This window comes from Sceloporus undulatus, chromosome 2, assembly GCF_019175285.1.
Source record: "Sceloporus undulatus isolate JIND9_A2432 ecotype Alabama chromosome 2, SceUnd_v1.1, whole genome shotgun sequence".
NCBI classification, from domain to species: Eukaryota; Metazoa; Chordata; class Lepidosauria; order Squamata; family Phrynosomatidae; genus Sceloporus; species Sceloporus undulatus.
The window spans coordinates 322568403-322595030 of NC_056523.1; the positions used below are offsets into that span (position 1 = coordinate 322568403).

The 26628-nt window shown below is 39.4% G+C and overlaps 1 protein-coding gene across 4 annotated transcripts in view; it reads right to left on the reverse strand.

Moving 5' to 3' along the window:
* Positions 1 to 26628, reverse strand: part of C2H18orf25 (chromosome 2 C18orf25 homolog) — a 69438-nt gene that overhangs the window by 41026 nt on the left and 1784 nt on the right. For 3 of the 4 annotated variants that reach the window (XM_042449040.1, XM_042449038.1, XM_042449041.1), the window contains exon 2: positions 1422 to 1517. The gene's annotated coding sequence lies outside the window, so the exon portion shown is untranslated. Of the gene's footprint in view, positions 1 to 1421; positions 1518 to 22899; positions 23177 to 26628 lie in introns of all 4 variants that reach the window. The other variant, XM_042449039.1, reaches the window with a different exon arrangement.

Here is a 26628-nt window from a genome sequence, read left to right on the forward strand (position 1 = left end):
TTCTGAGATTCACATTTTTGAATATGCGTGGACGGGTGACCTCCATTATTTGCAATGGCACACACGCCTCAGGGCGTGCCCATTCAAGCCTATGGAGCTTGAATAAGCGCGAGCCTCTGTTTTCGCGCGTGGGGGGGATTTGTCCGGAATGGATCCCCTGCAAAAACAGAAGGCCAAATGTATTGTTTAAAATTACTTTCAGGCTATGTGCAAAAGGTGTCTATGAAACAAAAATGAATTTTGTGTTTAGATTTGAGTCCCATCTCCATAATATCGCATTATGTATGTACTGTATATGCAAATACAGACATTTCAAAATCTTAATCATGATCATCATCATAAAAAAAATCCAAAAGTCCAACTAGTGCCCAGCATTTTGGACAAGGGAAACTCAATCTGTACTATCGAAATTACCAAAACAACAAGAAAGCCACTCAGGCCTGCAACAAAGTTCTTTCACATTCAAAACAGGCTTAAGAGGAGATATGCTATCTGCCTTTCTGAAAGAGGAGGAATCTACTACTTTCTGGATGGAAAGACCCTCTGTATGTTTTGAGAGGCATTTTTTACTACATCTGTCTCGATATAATTTAAGGATCTCTATATGGAAGAAGCCCAGGTATTCATCTGAGATGAATACCGTATTTTCTGGCATATAAGATGACTTTTTAACCCATGAAAATCTTCTTCAAAGTTGGGAGTCATCTTATACGCCGGGTTAAGCCCGGCCTGCTCCTTCCTTCCCAGCCTCTGAGGAGGCCAAGGCCTCCGCAGGGGCCAGGAAGGAGCGTCCCAGCCTGCTTCCTTCTTCCTGGTCTCTGAAGAGGTCGAGGCCTCCGCAGGGGCTGGGAAGGAGTGTCGCTGCTGGCCTGCTCCCTTCTTCTTGGCCTCTGAGGAGGCCAAAGCCTCCGCAGGGACCGGGAAGGAGCGCCGCAGCCAGCACGAGCACTGCTGGCCTGCTCCTTCCTTCCCGGGCTCTGAGGAGGCCGAGGCCTCTGCAGGGGCCGGGAAGGAGCGTCCCGGCCTGCTCCCTCCTTCCCGGCCTCTGAGGAGGCCAAGGCCTCTGCAGGGGCAGGGAAGGAGTGTCACCGCCGGCGCGAGCACTGCCGGCCTGCTCCCTTCTTCTCAGCTTCTGAGGAGGCTGAGGCACGAGCACCACTGGCCTGCTCCCTTCTTTGATTTGGAAGAGGGATAGCCTTTTACGGCGAGTATATCCCAAACTATATTTTAATAAGAAAAGTTGGGGGTCGTCTTATACGCCCAGTCATCTTATACGCCGGAAAATACAGTAACTTCTTCTTACGTGACAGTTTCTTATGGGGGTTAACTGACAATTTTTTTATCACCCTCTTCAGATTACTAAAAGATTGCTGCGTGAGGATTATAGTATGTGAGGTGAGAAGCATAATATGTGAACTCACCGTTCAACTACTGTTGTCGCTGCTGTACCTGTTCCATGGACAGAAGAGCTGAGTGTCCAAAATTGTCATTCTGGTTGCGTTTCACCACCAAATTCACTAAAAAAAATGCACAGAAAGAATGCAAATGTAAAGAAAATTTCATTAAAAGAAAAAAGCAGAATAAACCACAAGCTAGCCAAAGATGCTTATGAATGCTATCCAACCTCCAGATGTCATTCTATTCCACAACTAAATGTTAAAAAAATTATGACATGAGATTTAAATAAACACACATTCACGTAGAGAACCAATATTTGTGAAGGCACTCCTGTGTGCAGTACTTAAAACACCAATTAACCAGCAACTATATCACATATTTGTACTTTTAAACATCAGAAGCAGCATAGGAGATGGCCATACTATTTATGGTTCCTTGCAGTATTATACACATATCCCTCTTCCTTGTCTAGGTTTTGCCACGTTACAACCTGAAACTGAAATGGATTTGATTGGCATTGTTACTACCTGATATATGAAAGTTACTCAAAGTTGTGAGGGTCCAAAGTGTTTTTACTGTCCCACAAAACAAAAAGAAGTTGGCACAAACCATGTTGCTGTTTTTTTTCTATACCTCATCAAAACAAAACTGTAGGGAATCATTGGGAATAAAGAATATTATTTTACACTATTGGATTTATGTAGATGTTGATATTTTCCTTGTTACAGATTGTTTCTTTTTTAAATGGCTGTGGACTTTATACAAGCTTGAAACAAAAGAGGCAAGTGTGGCATCGTCCAGGGCTGGGAATCATCTAGTCCTCCAGATGATGTTTAAGAGCAAGTCTCATAATCTCAAACCAACACAGTTTAGGTGGGAAATGCTAGGAAATACAGTCCAACATCTGCAATGCTACCATACCTAAAACTTGTTCAGCATGTGGTGACACATCAATAAATATTTTTAGATCTTTTTTTTGGGGGGGGGGTGTTCGTTATTGTAGAACAAGGGTATCCCACAACTGAAACTGAAGAACTCTATGCCATGTGAGTGAAATACAATGTGTAAGGCTGGCCCCTATGTAATGTAACTGCATTTTAGATTTGCATTTTAGTGCAAACAATGTGTGACAACTGGGCAATAGGAGTTAGACACTCCTAAACTCTAGCAGCATCAAATTACTGCCTCAGCAAGAATGCACTGAAGTACTGAAGAGATAACAGTTGAAGGAAACACAATACTTCCTCATCTATATGCATTCATTAAAACAAGGTTGTAAATAGCTACTTACCAGGTCACTCAAGGTGAGAGCACATTTTAAAGTGATGACAGACCATTATGATAGTCAGGCCTCAATTTTATGTGCATCTACCACTACCCACAGTAACTAAGTTATGACCTGGACATACTAAGAATTTCTGCTTCTACAGTCCTTCCGCATCAAAAAGTAAGAATAATAATAATAATAAATTATTTATTTATAGCCCGCCCAATCACAAGCAATCCAGGCAAGTTACAACAATAAAAAGACATACAGAATACAATAAAATTCAAAATTAGCCCCTTCCCACCCCCTTAATAAGTCAAAACAACTGTAGGTGCCTAAGTTCAGGTCGTATTTTATGCTCTTGCAGTTCTTATTTTATCATGGGTGCATATACATGATGTTACCCACTGAAAACAGCATGATAAGATTTGTGCAATTACAAAGATCTGATCTAGAGCTATCTCCAAACAGTCTTACAATGACGCTTTTGCAATCTGAACAACTAGGGAGGATCCAATACTGCATGTAGAAATGGGAGAATGTACTGATAAGCTAACAGGAATACTAATTAAGTGTATAGCAGTTTAAATCCATATTTAAGTGGATCCAGAATGATGCAAAGTGATTTTTCTGCACACCTTCTTATTTGACTTATGGTGATCCTATGAATAAGAGGGCCAAGGTCTCCCAAACAGCCCTCTTGCAAACTCAGTCGTGCTTTCCTTGACTGAATCCCATTTTACTTGACATGAAAGAGGAAAATGACAACTAGCCAAAGTGGGTAAGGCTCTATATTCTCCACTCCCTGCAATTCCTGGAATATTAAAATATCTTCTTGTCAACACACCCTTTACTATAACAACCAACTGTTCCAGATACTACAGTATTGCCTCTCAATGTTAAAAAGATTAATTTATTTTAAAATTAAAAATTCCTGTTAAATTCTCCACACAGCTCTGAAATCAAATGTGGCATTATAATTTTCTTACTGTTTTATGACCTTTTAAGAGGTTGTACTTTTCTGGACCAGGACAGAAGAAAGCTGAGAGAAAGAAAATAAACTCATTTGAAATGAGGCGCTGAAGGAGAATGCCACAGACTGCTAAAAAAAAGACAAATAAATTAGTCCTAGAGCAAATCAAGCCAGAACTCTTCCTAGAAGCCAAGATGACTAAACTGAGACTGTTGTATTTTGGACATATCCTGAAAAGACAGAACTCATCAGAAAAGAAAACAATGCTTGGTGAACTGGAAGGCAGTAGGAAAAAAGGAAGACCACATTACATGTGGACAAACTCAATCAAGCAAACTATGGCCCTGAGTTTGCAGGACCTGAGCAGGGTTGTTGGTGACAGGGTGTCTTTGAGGACTCTTATTCATGCTGCTGCTGCTGTTGTGTACCTTCAGGTCAGTTCTGACTTATGGTGACTCTAAGGCAAATCTATGATGATTTTTTTCTTGGCAAGATTTGTTCAGAGGGGATTTGCCATTGCCTTCCTCTAAGGCTGAGAAAATGTGACTTGTTCAAGGTTTCCATGACCAAGTGGGGATTTGAACTCTGGTTGCCAAAGTTGTAGTCAAGCTCCCAAACCATTATACCACACAGGCTCTCCTCTTATTCATAAGGACACTATAAGTTAAGGCAACCGCAAACTTTTTTCTGAACAAATATAGCCAAGAAAATCCAAGATAGGGGCTCCTTAGAGGCGTCATAAGTCAGAAATAACTTGAAGGTACACAATAACAACAACAACATTAACAACTACCTTTTCCCCATGAGCCAATTTATTCTGAAGACTCCCTTAAAAAAATTATAATGAAATAATCCATGAGTCTCATTTCCTCCACTCCTTTATCCACAATACACATATTCAGGGGTATCCTGATAGTTTGCTCTCCGCTTGTAACACAAGCATATATGACACTTGTCACATACTTCTGTCATTGATCCACTGTGGGGCAAGGGGAAAGCCAGATGATGAACACTACTTGTAGGTGGGGTTTAAGACCTTGCCTCTGTTGCTTCCTGATTAGAATTGGGAATCCCATCTACCAATTCACAATGAAAGGAAATTCACCAAGCATACTACCCAGTTCAGTTCAGTCTCAAAGGAAGACAAAAGGATACTGAAAACGTAAATAAAATTTTATGAAAACAAAGAAAAAGAGAGATCTTGTAGCACCTTTGGGACTAACTGGAAGAAAGAACTTGGTAGCATGAGCTTTCATAGACTTCAGTCCACTTCCTCAGATGCTAAAAGCATCTCAAAAGTGCTACAAGATCTCTCGACATACTGATTCTACAGACTAACACAGCTATATCTTAGAATTAAAGAAAAAGGGAATTAGCTAGACCTTGTCAGTGCTTGCAAAAGAGAAAACTTAGTTGTTGTGTGCCTTCAAATTGTTTCTGACTTATGGTGACCCTAAGGTGAATCTGTAACACAAGTTTCCTGGCTAGAGAGAGTCTGCCTTTGCCTTCCTCTGAAGATGAGAGAATGTGATTTGCCAATGTTAACCCAGAGGGTTTGCATAGTGGAGTGAGGTTCAAACCCTGGTCTCCAGTCTCACTCAAATCATTGTTGTTGTTGACTGCATCCAAGTTGACCCTGACTCATGGCGACCCTGTAGTTGAGACATCTCCAAGATCCCCTATCTTCCACTACTCTGCTCAGGTGCTGCAAACTCAGGCCCATGACCTCTTTGACTGAAACCATTCATCTAGCATGTGGGTCTTCTCTCTTTCTAAGTCCATCTACCTTTCCCAGCATTACTGTCTTTTCTAATGAGCCATGCCTTCTCATGATGTGACCAAAGTAAGGCAGCCTCAGTTTCCTCATCTTGGCTTCCAGGGAGAGTTCAGGCTTGATCTCTTCTGGGAACCATTTGTTTGTCAAATTGTTGACAAACAATGAAAATGAAAAACTATCCTTATAAATTTAAAAAAGAAGAGACTCTCACTTTACTCAAAGCAGTGGTGTCATCACTCTTGCTTGGATGTGAATCCATAGCTTTCTACTTTGTTTATGATGTTTTTAGAACAGTAAGCTGCTTTTGAAAGGCTCTACTCACACGCACAGAAGCAAAGTTCAAAAGCAGGGTAGGTGCTCTGTCACTGCTGATTTCCCTTTCTACTCAAGGCTTTGGGAAATTACTTTGGCACCTCACCAAACAATTAACAAATTAGCCCCAGTTATCCTAGAGGCAATGGGCTCTATCATGTCCCACTAGGATGATGAACGAAACAAGAGATGAAAGGATGAAATGAGAACACTGCTTCTGCTAGCTTTGCATAAACAAATGAAGGTTAAGAAAATACTGTTTATATATTGAGCAGACAATATACAAGCCACCATTAAAGGAAGGAAGCATCTTCATTACTGTCTGCGCAATAACTTCATATTTCTGTAAGGCACAAGACAAACAACAGCTGGTTAAAAAGTTAAACTGTAAAGAATGCATTCAGTGAAAATAAATCTTTTAGCACCAGTTATTGCCAAGCTAGTCAAGTATCCAGGACAAGTTAAGATAAGTGTCTAATATATCAACATGCTGTACAGACTTCATTTTCCAAATGAATAGCACACCCGAAAACTACTCATATGACTGAAAATTACTATACAGAAGAAGAAAAAAGGAAAGCATCATTTGCCTCATTTCATTCTTCAAAAATCTCACTTTCCTATACTATCATCCACTGTTGTCCACACTCAAAAGCCCCCCACAAACACAAGTCTTTTTCAGAGGCTGAATAAATTTTTTACACTGACCTTCACCGTGGAGAAAGCTAGAAAGACAAGTGAAGTTTAAAAGTGGTTTCCCCTCCCAGGAGTAGCCAAAGAGCTGTCTCAAACAGAAAATTTTACAAACGACATGCAAATCAATGCCAAACTCCAATCATCTTCAAATATAAAATTGCTAAACGTTTTACAAAAATACACAACTTTAAGTAAAATTAGGCTCTCTTATAAAAGAAACATAAGATATCCAACATACCGTAATATCCTTTTTTAGAAAGGAATCAAGAAAATTGTATATTATCAGTCTAACATTTCGAGATAAAATGGCAGTGAGCACTACTAAAGTCAAAATTATTGAAATCACACAGAAAAGGCCTTGCTAAGGGTGAAATGGCTTACAGAACTAACTGCCAAGGATATGGTGAGAGCAACTAATGTAAATAGCTTTAGATTAGAAGCTTGAGGAAGTTATTCAAGATTTATCAGCATGTGCAACCTACTTTAAAAACTGCACTTGAAATACCAATTGCAGGGGCCAAAAAAATGGAGACAAAGATTGCAGTAACTACAGGACCGTTGCACTAATATCCCGTACAAACAAAGCTGTGCTCAAAATTTTGCAGCAAAGACTCCTACCACATGTAGAATGAGAAATCCCAAAGGTGCAAGCTGGTTTCAGGAAAGGAAGAGGTGCTAGAAATCTCATTATAACATATGGTGGATAATGGGAGTGCACCAGGGATTTCCAAAAGAAAATCTGCAAGTGCTTTGTTCACTACAGTAATGACTTTGACTGCACAGACCATGAAAAACTTTGGAATGGTATCAAAGAAAAGGGAGTACCACTACATTTTATTGTTGTGATGCGTAACCTATACTCAGAAGAAGAGGTTATCATCAAAACCGAATATGGAGAAACAGAATGGTTCCCAATTGGCAAAGGAGTCAAGCAAGGCTGCATTCTATCATCCTACCTGTTCAATTTGTATGCAGAAAATATCAAACAAAGAGCAGACATAGACTTAAGAAGCAGGAGGAGTGACTACCGGAAGTAAGAACATTAACAACCTAACATATGCAGACAACACAATACTGCTAGTAAAAACAAATGTTCAGCAAGTATTGAAGAGGGTCAAGGAAGAAAGTGCCATGGTAGGCTTGATGCTGAACATTAAAAAAACAAAAATAATGACCATGGAAGATATTTATCCCTAGATAATGAGGAAAATTGAAATAAAGAGTTCCTATACCTTGGATGAAACTTTAAATGGAATGGAAATTGCAGTCAATAATTTATTTATATTCCCTGGTCCTGTGTTCTGGAGAGTGTTTTCAAGTCCAGTGATTTCTTTTGAAGGCCCCTAAAGAAAGCCTTTTCACACCAAGGCTGAAATGCACTGGGCATTTTAAAAATACTGCATAAACTGCTGACCATCTCAGAGCATGTGGAGTTTTGTCTCCTCATTGGTTTTTTTGTTTTTGCTTTTCAACATGTTTTTGAGTACTTTCTTCACAACTGTTAATTCGAAACACTACACAAATTCACCAAAATTAATCAGTTTCCCAGACCAAAATTAAATAATCTAACCACTACAAATCAGGAGTGCTTTACCAATGTAGACATTCACGTTTAAAGCTGCAAGGGCAGTGCATGAAATGCGCAAATGCTGTGGTGGAGAAATGTACTTATTTGCTCTTTGCTACAGCTGGTATGAACGGTAATATTTCCAGTATTATTACAATGGCCAAGACAGAAAAAATTCTGCAAGATTAATGTTGCAATATTCTACAGTTCCTTTCCAATATAGTGTCTGAATATTTAAATTACTAGATTACAGGGTGGAGAGAAAGGATTTCTATTTCAGGACACTACGCATGGACTTATGGCAACCCTAAGGTGAACCTATCCCAGGGTTTTCTTGGCAAGATTTGTTCAGAGGGGATTTGCCTTTGCCTTCCTCTGGGGCTGAGAAAATGTGACAGTAGGTTTCCATGGCTGAACAGGTATTTGAACCCTTGTCTCCAGGCTCAACCCTCAAACCACTACACTATACTGGCTGTACACTACATATTACTGAAACATTATTTGAGTGTTTTTGTTTGCATTCTTACAGTCAAAATTTCATGAGAATTTTAAGAATTCTGCTCAAGATTTCGAGCAGCAGAAATTGCATTCAAAGATTCTATAATCCTCACTTAAAGTTACAACTAGTGGCTCATATATCCTACCTACATTCCACTTAACCTGTTGAGCTGAAGTGATGGCACTGTTGCATAAGACTCCACCTCAGGGTAATACCTGGTAATACTAATCCTTTGTGTATATTTCTACATTGAGCTATTAAGATATTATCAACATGCTGTTAATTCTCAATGAATGGCAGCACAGGTTACTCATCTTTGTGCTGTGCTATTCTCATGAAAATCCTGATGGCTGAAATGCTACCAACTGACAAGAGAACATTTACCTATGCCTGTAATATAAGACAGGCAAATGTTTACCTGTCAGTATAAATGTGCCATAAATAACTAACTGTATGTGCCTTGGGGAAGACATGACAGGTTTTTCATTAAGAAGAAACAGACTTCAGATGGTACACATGATTTCAGATAGTACACATTTTTATTAGTTAATTTAGGAGAATAAATTGTTTTTGAAACTCAAAATGTTAAATTGATGTTCATTCTATTACTGCATTTCACTTATTTTTAAGTTAACACATACACTGATGAACACATTTTAAATGAACATATTTATTCTATTCTTATTAGTTCTTCAACCATAAGCCTCTGCTGAAGGGAAAATAAGGCCAATAATTTATCCTTCATTTCCAGGGATGACTGATGGCTTCTATGGTGAAGAACAGAAGTGGAACCGTCTAACTAAAAGGATTGCATGTACAGCGCTGTGTAAATTTACAGCGCTTCATAAATAAAGGTTAATAATAATAATAATAATAATACTAGTGAAGAGTACTGAAAAACATGTTAAACAGCACACAGAGATAGGCCAAGAAAGTCACATCTTCATTTCAAAACCTGCATCCTCCACACTAAGACAAAGAAAAAGTATGCTGGAATTATCTTTTTGGCTCATTTCATTGTGACCTTGCTAATATCTTTTCTTTCATTAGATTAAGAATATGACAGCAAGAAACAATCACATACTTCCAAACAAACATGATTAAGGCAAGGGTTAAACACCAGTGCAATGTGGTGAATGAAGCCCAAAGTACTTTCTCTAAATTTATTTAAGAAGTTCAGAGGGTTCAGATGAATTACTTCAACATCATCTGTCCTGATTAATGAGCAAATGTAAGATACTCACAAGCAATGTCCCAATTCCTAGTTTTAGTCAATTTGTTTTCAAAACTAGTTTGTTTTCAAAAGTCAGTTTGCTTTTACATTAGTTTATTTCCAAAAATGAACATCTCTGAACTCAGACTTCATAATCAGTTTTAACATTTACTGTATTTTGTCCAAAAAGTTACTACTTTAGGAACTTTGCAAGGGAGCCATAATATTGCTTCAGGCTACAGAATATTGTAAAGTGTTTTTAAATCACACTGTATAACATTTCTCCTGTTATGCTCAGGGCTTTTAAAGCTGCACCTTTCCTCTGGTACTTAGCCCTAAGCCCTTATCATTTGTCATCAAAAGGAATAGAGGGAAACCTAGCATGGAAACAGAAAGCCTAGTTCAAACTTTCTGCCTTAAATAATCACAAAGCATTGACATTTTGGAATCTAGCAGTTAATGGAGGTGGATGAACTGAGCTGACCTGAGTTAAACTATTAACTCCATTCTCAGCTAACATAAGGCGTGGGTGGAAGAATCTATTCTCTCCCACCTTTTGCCCTGACCACTTCAACATACAGGCTTTGCCAGCTATAACCACGGGCCCCAATTTCCCTGGGAACATATTCTTTTCGAAAAGCAGAATGAACTGGCAAAGTACAAGATGGATTGGAAATTGGCAAGTGACTCAAAATCTTTATTGACACTGAAATAATCAAGCGATAAATGAAGTCCTGATAACATTACACCAATATCATCCGTACATTTTATAATTCCACATACCAACAGAGTTTGAAAAATGCATTTTGGAGCTTGCCAAATTACTTAGCCACTTCAGCCAACAATACAGTAGTATTTGTATCCTCAAAAACAGAGGAAAGAGTCAAGATTCCTTGGCTCAGCCTCCCATTCTTACACTTGCCCTCCTAAACTTGAGTAATGCTCAGTTATCTGCTTTCAGAAGGCTTAGAAAATGAACAATGAATGAAATGTTGTAAGCCGCCCTGATCTTTTTGGAAGGGCGGGATATAAATAAAGATTTTATTATTATTATTATTAACAACTACTGTATGTTCTTATATGCGTATTGTTCTTCTAGGATTGCCTTAGGTGCCACACAACACAGGGGATACTGATCTCCTTTGACCAGTTGTTGTATGTCTCCAACTTCTCTGACTTATGGCAATCCTAAAGTGAACTTATCACAGGGTTTTGTTGGCAAGATTTGTGTGTGTGTGGAAGTGGGGGAGTCCTTTGCTTTCCTCTGAAGCGGAGAGTCTGTGACTTGCCCAAGGTCTCCCACTGGGTTTCTGTGGTTTAGTAGGGATTCAATACAGTACCTGGTCTCCAGAGTCCTAGTCTGCTCAAACTATTACATCACACTGGCTCATGCCTTTGTCCAGCAGGTGGTATCTATTACCATATCATTACCTGAAATGTATTCTTTCAGACTACATATCTCCATGTGCAAGTGTGCAAGGGCCTCTTTAGAGACTCATGGCATTCTGCCTAGAAAGTGGTTTGCAATCTTTTACAGGAGAGAAATGGCCTAGATCTCATAGGGCATTACTTCCTTGCTGCTAATGGAGAATGAAATGCCATTACCCACCGTATATATTCAACTATACGTTTACCTCATGTATAAGTCAAGGTCAGGTTTTGGGGCCAAAATTATAGATTTTGTCATGACCCATGGATAGGTCAAGGGTAAAACTTGGAGGCTCCTTCAGTGTGTGTATGTGTATATGGCAAGAAAGACTCTCATTGAGGCTTTTTGCTTCATTGTTCAGCAAGATGCGGATGGGAGAGGGACTCCTAAACAAACAGCAGTATCAATCAGTCACCAGACTCTTTCTGCTTGGCTTCAGTGAGAAATAAACTCCTCTCCACACCAGATGGGGAAATCTAAAAGAGCTGCTATCACATTCCCATAGTGACCCGTAAATAAGTCAACCTGGGATTTTGGGGTCAATTTTTGGGCATAACAGACAAGTATATATGATAGCTTTCAATGCTTTTGTCCTCGGTAGCCAGATGACCATGAAGGAGGTGGGTCACGTACCTGCATCAACCTTTAGTCACAACAACTTTGTACACAGATCTAAACTAACATCTTAAGTGAAATGTACCATCATCTGTATTACTTCTAACATCTTTGCCTGATGAGGAAACCAGTGAGCTTCAAAAGCTATTTTAAGGTATTTTCCACCTTCTGGTTGGCTCTATATTCCTTCACACTACATCTCTTTTGAGGGTTTAGATGAGAAGCTTCAGGGCTTAATAAGTATACCTAATTAGGCTGGCCAAATGGCTGTAATAAAGTTGTTGTTGTTGTTGTTGTTGTTGTTGTTGTTATTATTATTATTATTAGGCTGTAAAGTAACACCTTATTAAGAATGGGATGGTTTCCACCCACAGAATACAGACTGTGCTTCCATTCCCACAGACAGCAAAAACAGTACAGTGGTACCCCGGGTTACGAATTTAATTCGTTCCGCCGCCGCGTTCGTAACCCGAAAATCTTCGTAAGCCGAAAAAGCCATAGGCGCTAATAGCGAAAGCCGCGATTTCGTGCGAAAAAGCGCCGAAAAGCACCAAAAATTTTTTCGTAACCCGAAATAACCTTCGTAACCCGGAACAGTTTTTTTCAATGGATTTTTTTCGTAACCCGGAAATTTCGTAAGGCGGCGCATTCGTATCCCGGGGTACCACTGTATGGAGAAAAATATCTAATCTGGTTACAGTCCCAAACATCCAATAACATCATTATTAAACAGTCACAAGCAGAAAATGAGATTACAGTCTTTTTGGAAAGAAAAACAAGAATTTCTCCATTATTTTCCAGTAAGTGAAGTGTAGAGAAATTTGTTCTTTTTTTGTTCTAGCCCTTTAGGTAATGCTATTTTGAAGTGGATTGTATCAAAGCACCACTCCCCCCTCCATTGTAATATATTTGAAATACAAATAAGAATAGACTGCCTGGCTGGAACAAGGAAAACATTAGCCAAAGATCAAACACGCCAAAATAAGTGAGCCAGCACATTCTCCACCAAAGAGTCTCCAGTATATCTATAAAATGCAAGCCCTAACCTATGTAAAAATGGATGTCACAGAAGGTCTAACGTGAAACTCCTATCTCAATTAACGAGTAAAGGTAAAAGTAAAGGAGTAGGGCCAATGTAAATCTGAAAAATGCTCTTTTACTAATTAAAGCCTTCAGTTTTACCCTTGAGATCTACAAGTCATATCAAAATCCATAATTTTGACCCCAAAACCTGCCCTTAACTTATACATGAGGTCGACATGAACACAAGTATATACAGTACCTCCCATTCAGTCATGTAGAAAAGGGGATAAAACCAAAACAGTCACTGTTCTTTTTTCTGTTCCAGAAGACCTACCCAAACTTCCTAATCTATCTTTGCTGGTTCCCAAACTATTTGACTACAACTAGAAATATATAATTTTAGGAAATGTTGAAGCCACAGGGAGGAAAAACTGTTTTTCTTCCCAGATTTAATGGAATTTTCTTTTTTGAAAAAATGTGATACCAATATTCTTTACAAATTGATTAAACACTCTCTTAATTCAGGAACATAAAATAAATTATATACAAAACAGAATACAATTGTAAACTTTTGGTTGTCATCATGTTTTCTAAAATGAAAGCACAATTTACTGATACAACAGTTGCAAAGAGAATCCACATTTTAAATTTTAATTTTTGTTACAAATGAAACTATATTGTTCTGAACTGTAGAGAACTGCTTCAGCATTGTCTTTTTATTAGGAGTAGCAAAAACCAATAAAAATGGACAAAACCATCAACACTAGTAAAGCATAAAAAACTATTTGGTCTCCTATGGACTTCCACAATGTCAAGAAGACATAAAATATTAATTCCCTTGGGGGAACAAAAGGATACCAAGTCCAGGAATTCCAATGACAAGATAGTGTGCATTGTCCTACATAACAGCCAGCCTATTGCCTTGCTTTTAGAAATATCTTTGGGGCAGTAAATGTCTGAACAATTTGTTTTAAATGTTTTATTCATCATTTTAAAAGAAAATACTGCATAATCTAAGATTTGGTGTTTGGTTTCTACAATATCTCCCTTCCTGGCAAGTTGCCATTTTCCCAATTTTTCAAAGGAAAAATAAAGAGATAAGTAGAATGGGCCCTCAGTATCCACGGGGATGAGATTCCAGAATCCCCTGCAAATACCAAAAACCACAGGTGGTCAAGTCAGTGTTTAACATTTAAAATCACCTGGGCAACAATGTCTGAGCAACAGGAAAGCATTTTCCTGCACTGTTTCCAACCTTCTCATCACAAGGCCTCTGCCAGATTTTGAACCCCTTTGCCTCAATCCACCTCAGGGATGGAAAGAAGAAGAAAAGGGGTTTCAATTCTGTCATTGGCCTCCTGGTGTGAAAGTGGGAAACAGAAGCGAGCTACAGACCGTCCTTAAAGGACGGTCTGGTGGCGGTGCCGTTTGTGCTGCCAGCAAGCCACAGCGGATATGCTGCGTGGCTTGGCGGCGGCAAGGAGAAGACGCAAAAAGTGGCTTCTTTTTGTGGTGTGCCAGTGATGCCACAGTGCGCCATTGGCGCACTCATGATGTCACCTGGGCGTCATGACATATGGACATTAGGCGTCCGTTACGTCAAAATGGCAGCACCCATGTGAACAGGGCACCGCCATTTTGTACGTACTCTGTACGTACTAGGCTTGCAGGCATTTAAAAGAGATGCCCCCAGGCAACCCTAGTAGGTATGGAGTACATACAAAATGGCCCGTCTGGAGAGGGCCAGAGTGAGGCAGAAGTTTAAATTCTAGCAGAGGCTTCCTTGTGAGAAAGTAGGAAAATGAGTAAGGCAGTAGTTTAAATTCTGATAGCAGTTTTGTGATGTGAAGGTGGGGAAAAGAGTGAGGAAGAGGTTTAAGTTCTGGCTGTGAACTTCATGGTAGGACCGACTTCCATCAGGAAGGGAGGTCTCTTCCCACACAACAGTGTTTAGTATAACCAAAATGTTATAAGAGTTTTGAAAGCAAAATATTTTTGCTTCTACCATCTCCAGATGCTCCGATTATGATTAAAGGACAGCTAGGTCTAATACTCTGCTATATTTATTACAGTGACTAATATATGTTTTAGTGATTAGGTGCATCTGTACAAAATCCATAACAAATGTATGCTGCTTGATGCTACAGATGTCATCCTTTTGTTGCTAATACTATACAGATTTCCTTAGGAAATAGTGACGGAAATCTTGCTGCTGAGGTTCATCCTGTACAAGATGGTCTGACCCCAGTAACTCTTCTTCCTTCCTAGTCAGAAGTGTCAACATCTGCTTGAACTCTCTACAGGCTGTGCTTTACAAAATGTTATCACGGAAGAATTTATGGTACTTTATTAGGGAACGAACGCTTTCAGAGACAACACTCTAATGCCTGAGCACTTCTCTTAGATTCTTTACCTTCACCGAAAGGTACAATGGGTGACTAGGTTCACCGTAATCATTCTCTTGAGGATCACACCACAAAGTAAGGCTATGGTAAAGCAATCATACTGGATTGCTTCAGAGAGAAAGGTCTACCTGTTTGCAGACTGGAGTTCAAGGATGAGCCATCCCAGGTTAGAATCAAAGACTCTTAATGATAATGAAGTAGCTCCACAAGAAGTGTCTGAGTCACAAAGTGATTCTTCCCTATTCCCTAGAACCCAAAAGTGCTACATCCCTACCCAGAGGTCTAAATGTTTATAGCCAAAAGAGATTTTGGGGCTTGGGTTTTCTTCAGGAGATAACTCTCAAGTCACCGAGTTCACCGATGCCTGTAGAAAAAGCCTACCACTCTGAAATGGGGGTCTCTTGCATGTAGGGTTGCCATAAGGCAGGACCTCTAAACCGGGACAAATGTAGGACAAATGTAGGGCCACATTTTCAAATGTAGGACATGGTTTTAAAAAATGGAGGACACATGAAAAAATTGATTTTTTTTTTAAATGTTAATAGAAATGCATGTTTCTTAGGCATGCTCAAAATGGAGGACATTTTGGCATTAGTCCTAGACAGAAGGCTGAAATGTACTTCTCTTTCTGGCCAAACACACACCCCCCCCAAATTCTACAAGTACATTTCCCACTCCCAAGCAGGTATAGCATTTGCAAGATCACAGGCAGACCCTTGTGCCATTGCAAACTACTTTTCCCACTCCCAATCAGGCATAGCATTTAAAGACCACAGGCAGTCCCTTGTGCCATTGAAAACTATATTTCCCACTCCCAAGCAGCTATAGCATTTGCAAGATCACAGGCAGTCCCTTGTGCCATTGCAAACTACATTTCCCACTCCCAAGCAGGCATAGCATTTGCAAGATCACAGGCAGTCCCTTGTGCCACTGCAAACTACATTTCCCACTCCCAAGCCTTCTTAGCAATTCCCCCCTTCCTCCTTTTCCTTGCCCCCTCCAACCCCCCCCAAATCCCTCACCCCCTCTTTTTCCCAGGTATGTCTCAACTTAGGAGGGATTTATGGGACAGATCCAAAGCCTTTTTTCTTTTCTAATGGGGGCAAAGCCTTGAGAAGCCCTGGACCCCTGAGAAGAAGAGGAAGGAGGCTTAGAGAGAGGAAGAAAGAGAAAAAGAAGATGAGGAGGGGGAAGAAAGGAAGAAAAAGGAGAGGAGGAAGAGGAGGGGAAGAGGAGGAGAAGAAAAAAACGGAATAACAAGAAGAAGAGAAGGAGGGGAAAGAGAAAAAGGGGAAGCAGCTTGCCTGAATACAAATTCCTCCCTGCTTGGAGTATGCCCAAATAAGGAAGCAGAGGGCTGGCCAATACAGGCAGTGCAGTGCAGCAGACCCCGCCCCTGATGGTTTCAGTCGTCCTGCTGCTGCTCCAGACAAGCTGCACAGGCAGCACTCTATAGAAGGCAGGCAGCAGCCCTGGGAGCTCAGAGTTGGGCAGCAACCCGGGAATGGGGGCGGGGGCGGGACTGGGCACACCCCCCAGGGGGCGGGAAAGTCACGCCCACCGCCGTGAAATGGCAACCCTACTTGCATATAAACTAGAAAATGGCAATCTAAGGCATGATGGCAGAAAGAAGGAGCAGCTGAATTATCTCTGTTTGAATCAAATTCTGACACAACAGCACAAGGAGAAATCTCTGAAGAAGAGCCAAAAGAGGAAACAGTAATTATGGAGGAGCAAGCACTACACTGCTTTCCCATGTGGCAGTTTCCATTCTTTAGGCTTTGATCATGGAAGGAGGCAACTCTTCTTCCTACCAAACCAGCTCTGAATTTGTCAGATTCATGAGAGTCAAGAATAAAATCCTTCTTAGTTGAGCAGTATCCTCACTATGGTCTGTGTGTATTTGTGTTTGTTTTAAAGCTGCTTTGGGGGCAAACAGGAAGTGCAGGAAAACCATAGCTTGAAGAGGGGAGGGTGCTAAAATATGCAAGCAAGAACATTTATTCTTAAGTACTGTATATTTTCTACTGTTCAGGTTAAGGGCAACAATACCAGGTCTGAAGTGGTACAACAGAAAAAAAACACCTCAAACTGAATTAGTATATTTTAATTAAATATACAGACTTGCTATGAAACTTTAGCAGTTTTATTGCTGACTGAATGATGGAACTTCAAAGTCCTTGCAATACCAAAACTGAGTTTCTCAGTTACAATGGGGTAAAACCTGTCCCACACATTTATTGCTTTTGAAAACTTTACAAATTCAAAGATATAGCCATGTTAGTCTGAAGAATCAGCATGTAGATAGATCCTGTAGCACTTTTGAGACTAACTGAAAGAAAGAAATTGGCAGCATGAGCTTTCGTAGACTTAAGTCTGCTTCCACAGATGCAGACTTTCTCTTGAGGGAGAGAGAGGCAGGCTAGCTCCACCAGGCCTGCCTGGAAGAAGACAAGCCCTCCCTTCAGCCTCCATCTTGAGGGAGAGAGATTGTATTGTATTGCATTTTTGTACTGTACACCGCTATGATCATTGCGGAATAGCGGTCTATAAATAAAATGTATTATTATTATTATTATTATTATTATTATTATTATTATTTGGTGGAGTGGGAAGCCAGGTATAAACAAAGGACTTGTAATCTGTATTGACATCCTCACATACAAATGGCATGTATATGTCTGTACCTGGCTTCCATTCCACCAGATGCATCTGTGGAAGTAGACTGAAATATAAGAAAGCCCATGCTGCCAATTTCTTTTAGATAGTATGAGTAACTGATGAGGCCTTAAATGCCCTACTTGTTTTTCCACCTTTCTCTTGCAATAAAAATCATGCTAACTACAGTATTTTAGAAGTTCTGTTTTTAAAAAAGTCTACTACTGCCAATCTCTAAACAGCTACAGCTGTGAAAGTTTTCTTTATTCATTAGTAGAGAAGACAAACTGCATCTGTAAGAACAGTGACTCCAAATCAGTCTCACTCTGATCTAAAACACACTGCAGAAATAATCCAGTTTGAGACCGCTATAACTGTCCTGGCTCAGTGCTAGAAAATCCTGGGAATTGTAGTTTATTGTGGCACCAGAGCTCTCTGACAGAGGCGGCTCAATGCCTCACAAAACTACAGTTCCCAGAATTCCCTAGCACTGAGCCAGAACTGTTAAAGCGGTCTCAAACTGGATTATTTCTGCAGTGTGTTTTGGACTTCAGATAAATGTAAAGAGAGAAGTGGAAAAATCCTGGTTTGACAATTCTAATTCAGCGCACAATTTCAACAGCGGCCAGTACAGTAGGTGTGACTCAAGAAGCCCTGTGTTGAAACCATAATGCTCAGTCTGTGGTTTTGGGCAAGCCATTAGCTTCCCACCTTATCCTATCCCACAAGGTTAGTATGTCAAAGAGCACTGGAATACAGAATAGTGCAATATCAGATTGAGATACCACGATTACACCATGTATGTGACCATGTATGTATGCACCTTGGAGGATAAGTGGCACACAACAATGATAAACATATTCACACACTACTTCATTTCCATACACCTTGGGCTACCACTGTACATAATTGTGCAAGAGCAAACCTTACATACTATCTTGAATTAATTGGCACTTTGGAGTTCATGTGTCTGACAAACAGATAACCAGCTGTGCTGCTTAAAATTTCAATGTTCTTGTTTTTAAATTTTTAAAAACATTTCCAAGGAATTTATAGTCTGGTTATGGTTTCTAAACTAGTAAAAGGAAACACTTTTATTTGAATTATTAGTAAATCACATCTCCTTTGCACATTAGTCTGGCAGTATAAAATTAGGTTAATTTCAGAGCATAGAACATGATGAAAAATGGAAGCTGCTCAGTGACACAAAACTGTTAGGCAGCAGTCAAAAGCAACCAGAATTTCACAGATAGAATACTTTTTCAGTGAATGTAAAATACATAGTATTTATAGAACTTTCCTACTTCAGACCATTATGTTGGGCCTAGCAGGACATTACATAGATCTATTAAACAACAAGTGTGAATGACAACAGATACATACGAGGATTTACTCGACTCAGTTGCTTCCCCTCAGAAATAAAAGCCATACAATACTGTAGAAAGAACACCTAAGAATGAAAATCATGAATCCAAAGGACAATCGGTTTCTAGAAATCACAGATTCTAGTAGATTGTTTATATAATATATATTCAGTGCCTTGCATAAGAAAATGCATTTAGTACTACTTGGAACCCCACCATCATATATGCATCTATAAATTATCTTTAGTGTATAACTTAAAACTGGGATACTACACCAATATGGTGGCGCAGTAGAAGGGGGTATTACTTATTAAACCAAATTAAATTCTATCCATCTGTTCATCATCGGCTTTCTTGAAACAATACACAATGCTTACCATGCTAGATATTTACTCCTATCCCAATTGTATTAAAATATCTCCCTTACAACTGTGCAGTAAATGTCCCATTAAAAAGAGCATTTCCGTATCAGTTTTTAAAGAAATTTACAAGAAGGGATAACCAGCCAAAAAATTCACACCTGATTTTGTTAGTCCACTTTTGTAAACATGCTATAAATACATCAGGGATAATATTTCACAGCAGTAAGATACATGGGAGATCTACAACTGTAATTCTTATGTTTATTCGTGCCTCCAAAGACAAAAGTAAATGCAACGAGTTTTGGGGTGTGAGAGGAGTGAAATTTGAAAACTAAAAATGACAACTCATGTGAAAAGGCGATGAATAGGCACACACTAAGAATTTCACACATTAAAAAGATATTTGAAAATTGCAACCCTAGACATATTTTCTCAGGAGTAAGTGCCATAGACCTCAGAAGTTATTTTTGTAGAGGGTTTAGCTGCATAGGTCTGAAAAGCATGTAAGCAACAACCATTTTTCTTAAGTTCTTACAGTGGAAATCTGTTATCAAATGTGGGGCTTCTGACTCTATTTCTGATTGTGGGGCTGGAGGATTCATTTATGAGTAGAAGAGGTGTATATAACTTCTCTTCAACCTCCTTGTTTCCTCTACACCTCAATTGTTTCCTCAGCTACCACCCTTGGTTTACATACTGGAACCCAGAAAGAATTGATAAAACTGAAATATGCTCATAGAATCGTAGAGTTGGAAGAGACCTCAAGGGCCATCAAGTCCATCCCGTCATGCAGGAATACACAATCAAGCTCTTTTTCTTAGTACCCTTTACAAATCTAAAACCACTAAAGGGCTGTACAGATGGGCAGGAAGGGGTGACACCAATCCAGCCTCCACAGAGTACAAAACGGAACTAGAACTCGAATGGGCGTCATAGCCGCCACCACACGGAGTGATGACACCCCTTTGGCTCTGCGACGTTTGGATGCAGCACCAGAGGTGTGTCATCATGGAGTGTCCCGTAGGCGGCAGGTGGGCTTTGACCGTGGGGACGCTCAGCCCTCACCCTGCCCACAGGCCAGGACTTTTTGCCCATCTGTACCAGGCCTAAGTTATTTTAGAAGCATAAAATGTATTATGTAAAAAGCAGCTTTATACATATACAGTACTTATCACATTTGGGTATATATTACAACTAAAGTTTATATTACCATATCTGGTTATGTTACAACTGAATCACTCTTCAAGGAGTGCTAGCAAATTTAGAAACAATCAATTTATTTATTACAAAGGAGCTACAACTGTTAAACTCTAAGAAATCTAGGATTCCTCAACTTTGGCAGTTTATGAAGGCTGAAACATGAAAACAGAAAACCAAATCAATCCTACGGTAAAACAAAGGATGTTATTGTGTATTCTGACATGAGTGTCCCCAAAGGGGCCATCAGACACAGAAAGCAAATGTTCCCAGGAAAAAAGTTATGGGAGAGAGAAAAAGATGAGGTGGTTGAACCAAGACTCACTGAATACTACTTTTACTTCCAGTAACCAACCATTTTTCTGAGAGCTACTATTTAAAGTTTCTGCCCATTCATTTTTACCATCACCAAGGACATTTAAAAACTGAAGGTTTGCCTAGATTGAAATGAGCTTCCCCATTCTTTCAAACATCAGCTTATTTCTGAATTGGACAATTTCTTTCACAAGCTGAAAGAATGGAGGAACATTAAACAGGTGAGGAGCAAAAGAAGCCAGCGGCTGCATCATGTTACAGGCTGTGTCATGCAAGGGCCTTATCCCACATGGTGCTAGAGGGTTATGCTTCACAGTACCCCAAGCTGTATTTCTGAACAAAATACCTCAAGATGTTCAATACAGTGGTTCCTCCACATTGGCTGGGGTGAAGGACCCCCGTTAGCATGGGAAAACCACAAATAAAAAAACAACAGAAGAGAACACATCTCTAGGAACCTATAGGTCCTCCAATGCAACTCTATCGTCAACATCTGCCAGATGTTGATCATAGAATCATCCTGGACAACCTACAAATGCCTAGAGAAGTTTTTTCTTTAGGAACTCCTAGGTTCTCCAGCACAACTCTATGATAAACTTCTGGCAGAGCTAGCGCTGGACGACCTAGAGATTCCTAGAGACAACATATTAATCAAAACTGCAAACAATCAAATTTGCAAAAGTCAAAGCCACAAAGGTTGGAGGGACAACTGTACTCAGCAGGATTTGAAAGCTTCTTTCCAGTATCGCGTCCTATGTACAGTCAGAAATAAAGCGCTTGCAGGAAAAAGGCCATAGAGCAATGTAACAAAACTGTGACTAACACATTTTATTCAACATGTAGAACTAATATGTTATGTTCCAAATGCAGGGGGGGGTGTTGCTTAGAAATAAACAGCTTCACACACCCCTGAATTTCACTACCACCTCACACAGAGTTTTGCATCTCTATCCTAGATCATATGATACCACTATTGCTGCAGAATGGACAACATAAGACAGGGGGGGGGTTTAAAAATGGACAGAGACAGAGTAATGTGATTAGAAAGACCCAAGACACAGCATATATATTCAAAAAGAAATACTGAATCTTAGTGCTAGCTAGAGACCTGCTGATGAAACCTATCTACTTAATCCTCACATCCTCTATTCATTTACACATATCTGTTATAATTCAAGCTCATCTCTGCTGATATCATTATTCTAAATTAGCACTGAACAAGCCTCTTTCCGCACAACAGCTCTTTGGCTGAACTGAGCACAACATTCAGAACCACTGCTGTTGCTTGCACCTATTAACACCCATCTACGTCTCCTAAAACAAACTAACCTGCTGAGCAATAGCTTATGTCGGTGTACTGCCAAGTATAACAGAACCCTGGTCCTCTGACTAATGCCTGGGATCCACAGCCAAAAAGCCGATGTTTTTCAGCCACTACTTCCCTTGTGAAAGATATCAGCTTTGGCAATCATAAATTTTATAGGGCAGATGGAGCTTTAACGTAACTAGATAACATACCTACGCAATAGACAGACCTATAGTCTGATTATCCAGCTTCCCCTCCCCCCCTTTATGATCTCCTCCTACATCTTTTTTTTTTTAAATCACATGCACTGGGACTACTAAGAAACTAGCTCCATTACCTAGAGCTGATAAAATTACACTTTAAGCCTCCAAGTAATAAAAATCCACTCTGGATCAATTTCTCATGTCAGAAAACAACTCCTTCAGATCACTAACCATGTAGATAAACATGTTTAAAGGAAAGCAGGCACAAGCAGTATGTTATGTTGGTCAGAACACCTTTTATGAGACCCTGTGTTACATACCTGTTCCTTCTACTTTGAGTATTGTCAGTGTTGCATGTAGTAATGACAAGTGGCCACTAAAGGGTGTGCTTATCATATTGACTTCAACCAGAGCTAGCCTTTCTTTAGCACACCAGAAAGTGGAGAGAGAATTACAGCAGACTGCATTTTTCTGATTCCAGTCCTTGTCATTATAATCCATTGTCTTTCTCTGTGATGGTTAAAAGTATACCTATTTTGTTCCTCTCTTCTTTTATCCAAATAGCCAGTGAAGGGTGAGGTGTCCCAGAACTGGAGCCTGAAGAGACAGTGTGCATAAATAATTAAAAGACAAACTGTCAGGTTTCAAAATCATCTAAGAAGCATTCCTTGCTGTATATATGTGTGGGCATATATAACATGCTCTAATGCAATAGATAAAGTTTACTATCTGTTTTAAATATTTTTCACATTACTTGCTAGAGAAGAGATATGTTCAGACAAAGTTTTATTAAGTTCTCCCTGAACAGTACAGCATTTTGTTGTTATGTATATTCAAATGGCAAACTTATCACAGGGTTTTCTCAGCATGATTTGTTCAGAAGGCATTTGCTATTGACTCCATCTAAGAGTGAGAGAGTGTGACTTGCCTAAAATCACCCAATAGATTTCAATGGCCTAATGGGGATTTGAAAAGTGGTCTCCAAATGTCCTAGTCCACCACTCAAAGCACAACATCACCATCTCTCATACACTTTCTAGTGACAAGAGGGCATCCATCACCTCAACATCCATATCTATACTTGTTTACCATATTGATTAAACTTTTATATTTCAACTTTAACTCTTAATGCTCCTTGAAAAATCCACCATTTATGGGTAATACCAATGAGAGCATTGCTTATATTTATTATTCAATTATTCTTGAATATATGTTGAACCTCCCTTGCACCCCCAAATGGATGCTAGTGCTACAAAACAGACAGGCTACAGTATGCGAGAAAGTGTACAGAATCCCTCTACTAGAACAGGACATGCACTTTTTACTATCTAAATGCAGATTGTGTTGACTCCAACTAATGGCAGTTCTATCCTAGGATGTTCTTGGCAATATTTAATTCAGAAGAAGTTTGTCATTGCCTTCTTCTTATGCTGAAAGAGTTGGCTGCACCCAAAGTCACCCAGTGAGTTCATGTGGCTGAGCAGAGGTTGGAATCCTGGTCTCCCAGAATCTTAGTCCAAGTATGGATAACACACCACTATTATTTATGTAGCTTCTAATGAAGCAAAACCAGTATAAAATAATGCCCTAGATGTATAGACATGTCCACAACATCCACAAGTGCTACAAGGTCAGTTTCAGCAGAAAGATTGATAACTTTAAATCTTACATGGCCAACAAAAACAGTCCTCACTTCTTTTCACAATGTGTGTGTGTCAAGGGGGGGATTTCACACTTAATTTTTTTTCAAAAATCCACAATTAAAACTACTCGGGGACAGTAGAATCAGAACAGTTGATTAGCATTAACAACTATCAATCCCACCAGAACAGAGTATGAGATGTAAATAAAAACCAAATAGTTCTTCAATTGCTTTAGAAATTCCTGATCACTGCCAGGCTGCACAATGGCATGGAAGCTCCAAAGAGCTGCACACCAACATTCAAGAGCTTTTCTAGCCCTCTTCTCCATAATGTTACTTCTGCACGCACCCCAAATCCAGAAATTTACAAATAAGAGGGAGTGGTGGGGAAATCCTGCACACTTCCGCACTAGTGTTTGCAAAGCTTTTCCCAGTCACACATGGTCTTGACTATAGCCTTAAGGCTCTGTCCCAATAGACTGAAGGGCTATAAATTTATTAAAACAGTGGTTATCTTCCTCTCGGTTTAAAAATTTCATGGCAATGTACAATAAATCCAATCTAACAAATTTAAAATTTAAATGAGAGCCAGCATGGTATAGTGGTCTGAGCATTGGATTACAATTCTGGAGACCAGGGTTTGATTCCTTGCTTGGCCATGAAACCCACTGGATGACCCTGGGCAAGTCACATTTTTTCAGACTCACAGGATGGCAAAGGCAAACCCTTGCGGAACAAATCTTGCCAAGAAAATCCCGTGCTAAGTTTGCCTTAGGGTCAGCATAAGTCTGACTTAAGGCCATGCCACAACAAACCAATAACAGTAATTTAAAACTCAAAAAATTAAACAATTTGACAAATTCAAAAGGCAGATTAAGACTGCTTAAAAGAATTAAAATGATTTAAAGTTAAAGAAAATAATCAAAGCTGTGCTTTATGACACCCCATGATGAATATTAGACATTTGGAGAATCTATGTTGGATTATCACTGTAGAAGCCTTTCCAATCAATATTCAATTTAATATTTAAGCCACTCAATCAAGATCCAATTTAATAACTAGAGACAATGACTGAATTTTCACCAGAAGTAAATAGAATTCCACTAGTACTAAATATGACAAAGAGCAAGCTAACTGAATCATACAACCATCATTAATATCTGTTATAATACATATTAAGTCATTCCCTAAAGTTAGATGCCACTGTTCACAGAACAAAACTATAAAGTTACTAATGAATTCACCAACTATTACCAACTGATCAGCAAAACAATATATGCTTTTATTTGGCTATACTCCTCAAGGTTGCTCTCTGTAAAGTAAAAGTAATCAAATGTTAGAAAGCCATTAAAGTCAACCCTCCACATTTGAGGCTTTGACTTTTACAGATTTGCTTATTCGTGGATTTGAGCAGTATGTTCTCTCTTGAATCCTTTGGTTCTCCAACACAACTCTGGTGGAGGTTGACCACAGCGTTGCAATGGCAGACCTAGACATTGTTGAGGAAACATTTCTATAGAACATGATTCTATAGTCAACTTCTGGTGGATGCTGACCACAGAGTTGCAGTGGAGAACCACCCTAGAGATCCCTAGGGAGTTGCTTTTGGTTTACAGGGTTCCCACTTTCATGGGGCCCTGCATCCACAATGGCAGCAAATGTGGAAGGCCTACTCTATAAGTCTGCCTTTTTGAACTTAAGGTAACTTTTCTGTTTCTGCAGCTCTTTCAAGCAGGCCACATCTAAGCTTCTGTTCTATTTCTACTCTATTGTTAAGAGTTTAACTTTTGTTTCAAAGGAGTACATCTTTGAAGCTACAAAATGTGTCATTTCCTAAACAATACATTTTCTTACAGATTTACTTCCATTCCACAAACCCAAACTTAAAATCATCTTCTGATTATCATAAGAAATGTTCTGCTCTGAGAGATTTCCTGATGCTGCATGATGATATCATCGATAACTTCATGTTTTGCTCCAATCTCCTTCAATGTTATGAATATACTTGATTACGTGACCTAGAGCAATCGCTGTTCTTATTCAACATCCCACGAGGCAAAGATAGATACTAAACCTACAAATTAAGCTTTGCTAAACTACATGTCAGGTCACAGAAATTTAAAGCAGCTATATTTATCACTCACTGTCGTTAAACCAGCTGAGATGAATTCTTTACTTAAAACCAGACAGCTGAATTTCAGTTACACCTCTAGCTTGTTTCCACATTCACTAACAACAGTTGATAAATTGTTCAGAGCATGAAATGGAGAGAGGGAGGGGGATGTGAATGCCTAATTTCGGCTTCACAGAGGGGGGGGGGACGGGGACCTGTCCCTATGTCATCATCATCAGGCCACAAAAGTAATACTCAACACCCAATGAGAAGCAGGTAGATTAGAATGGATTA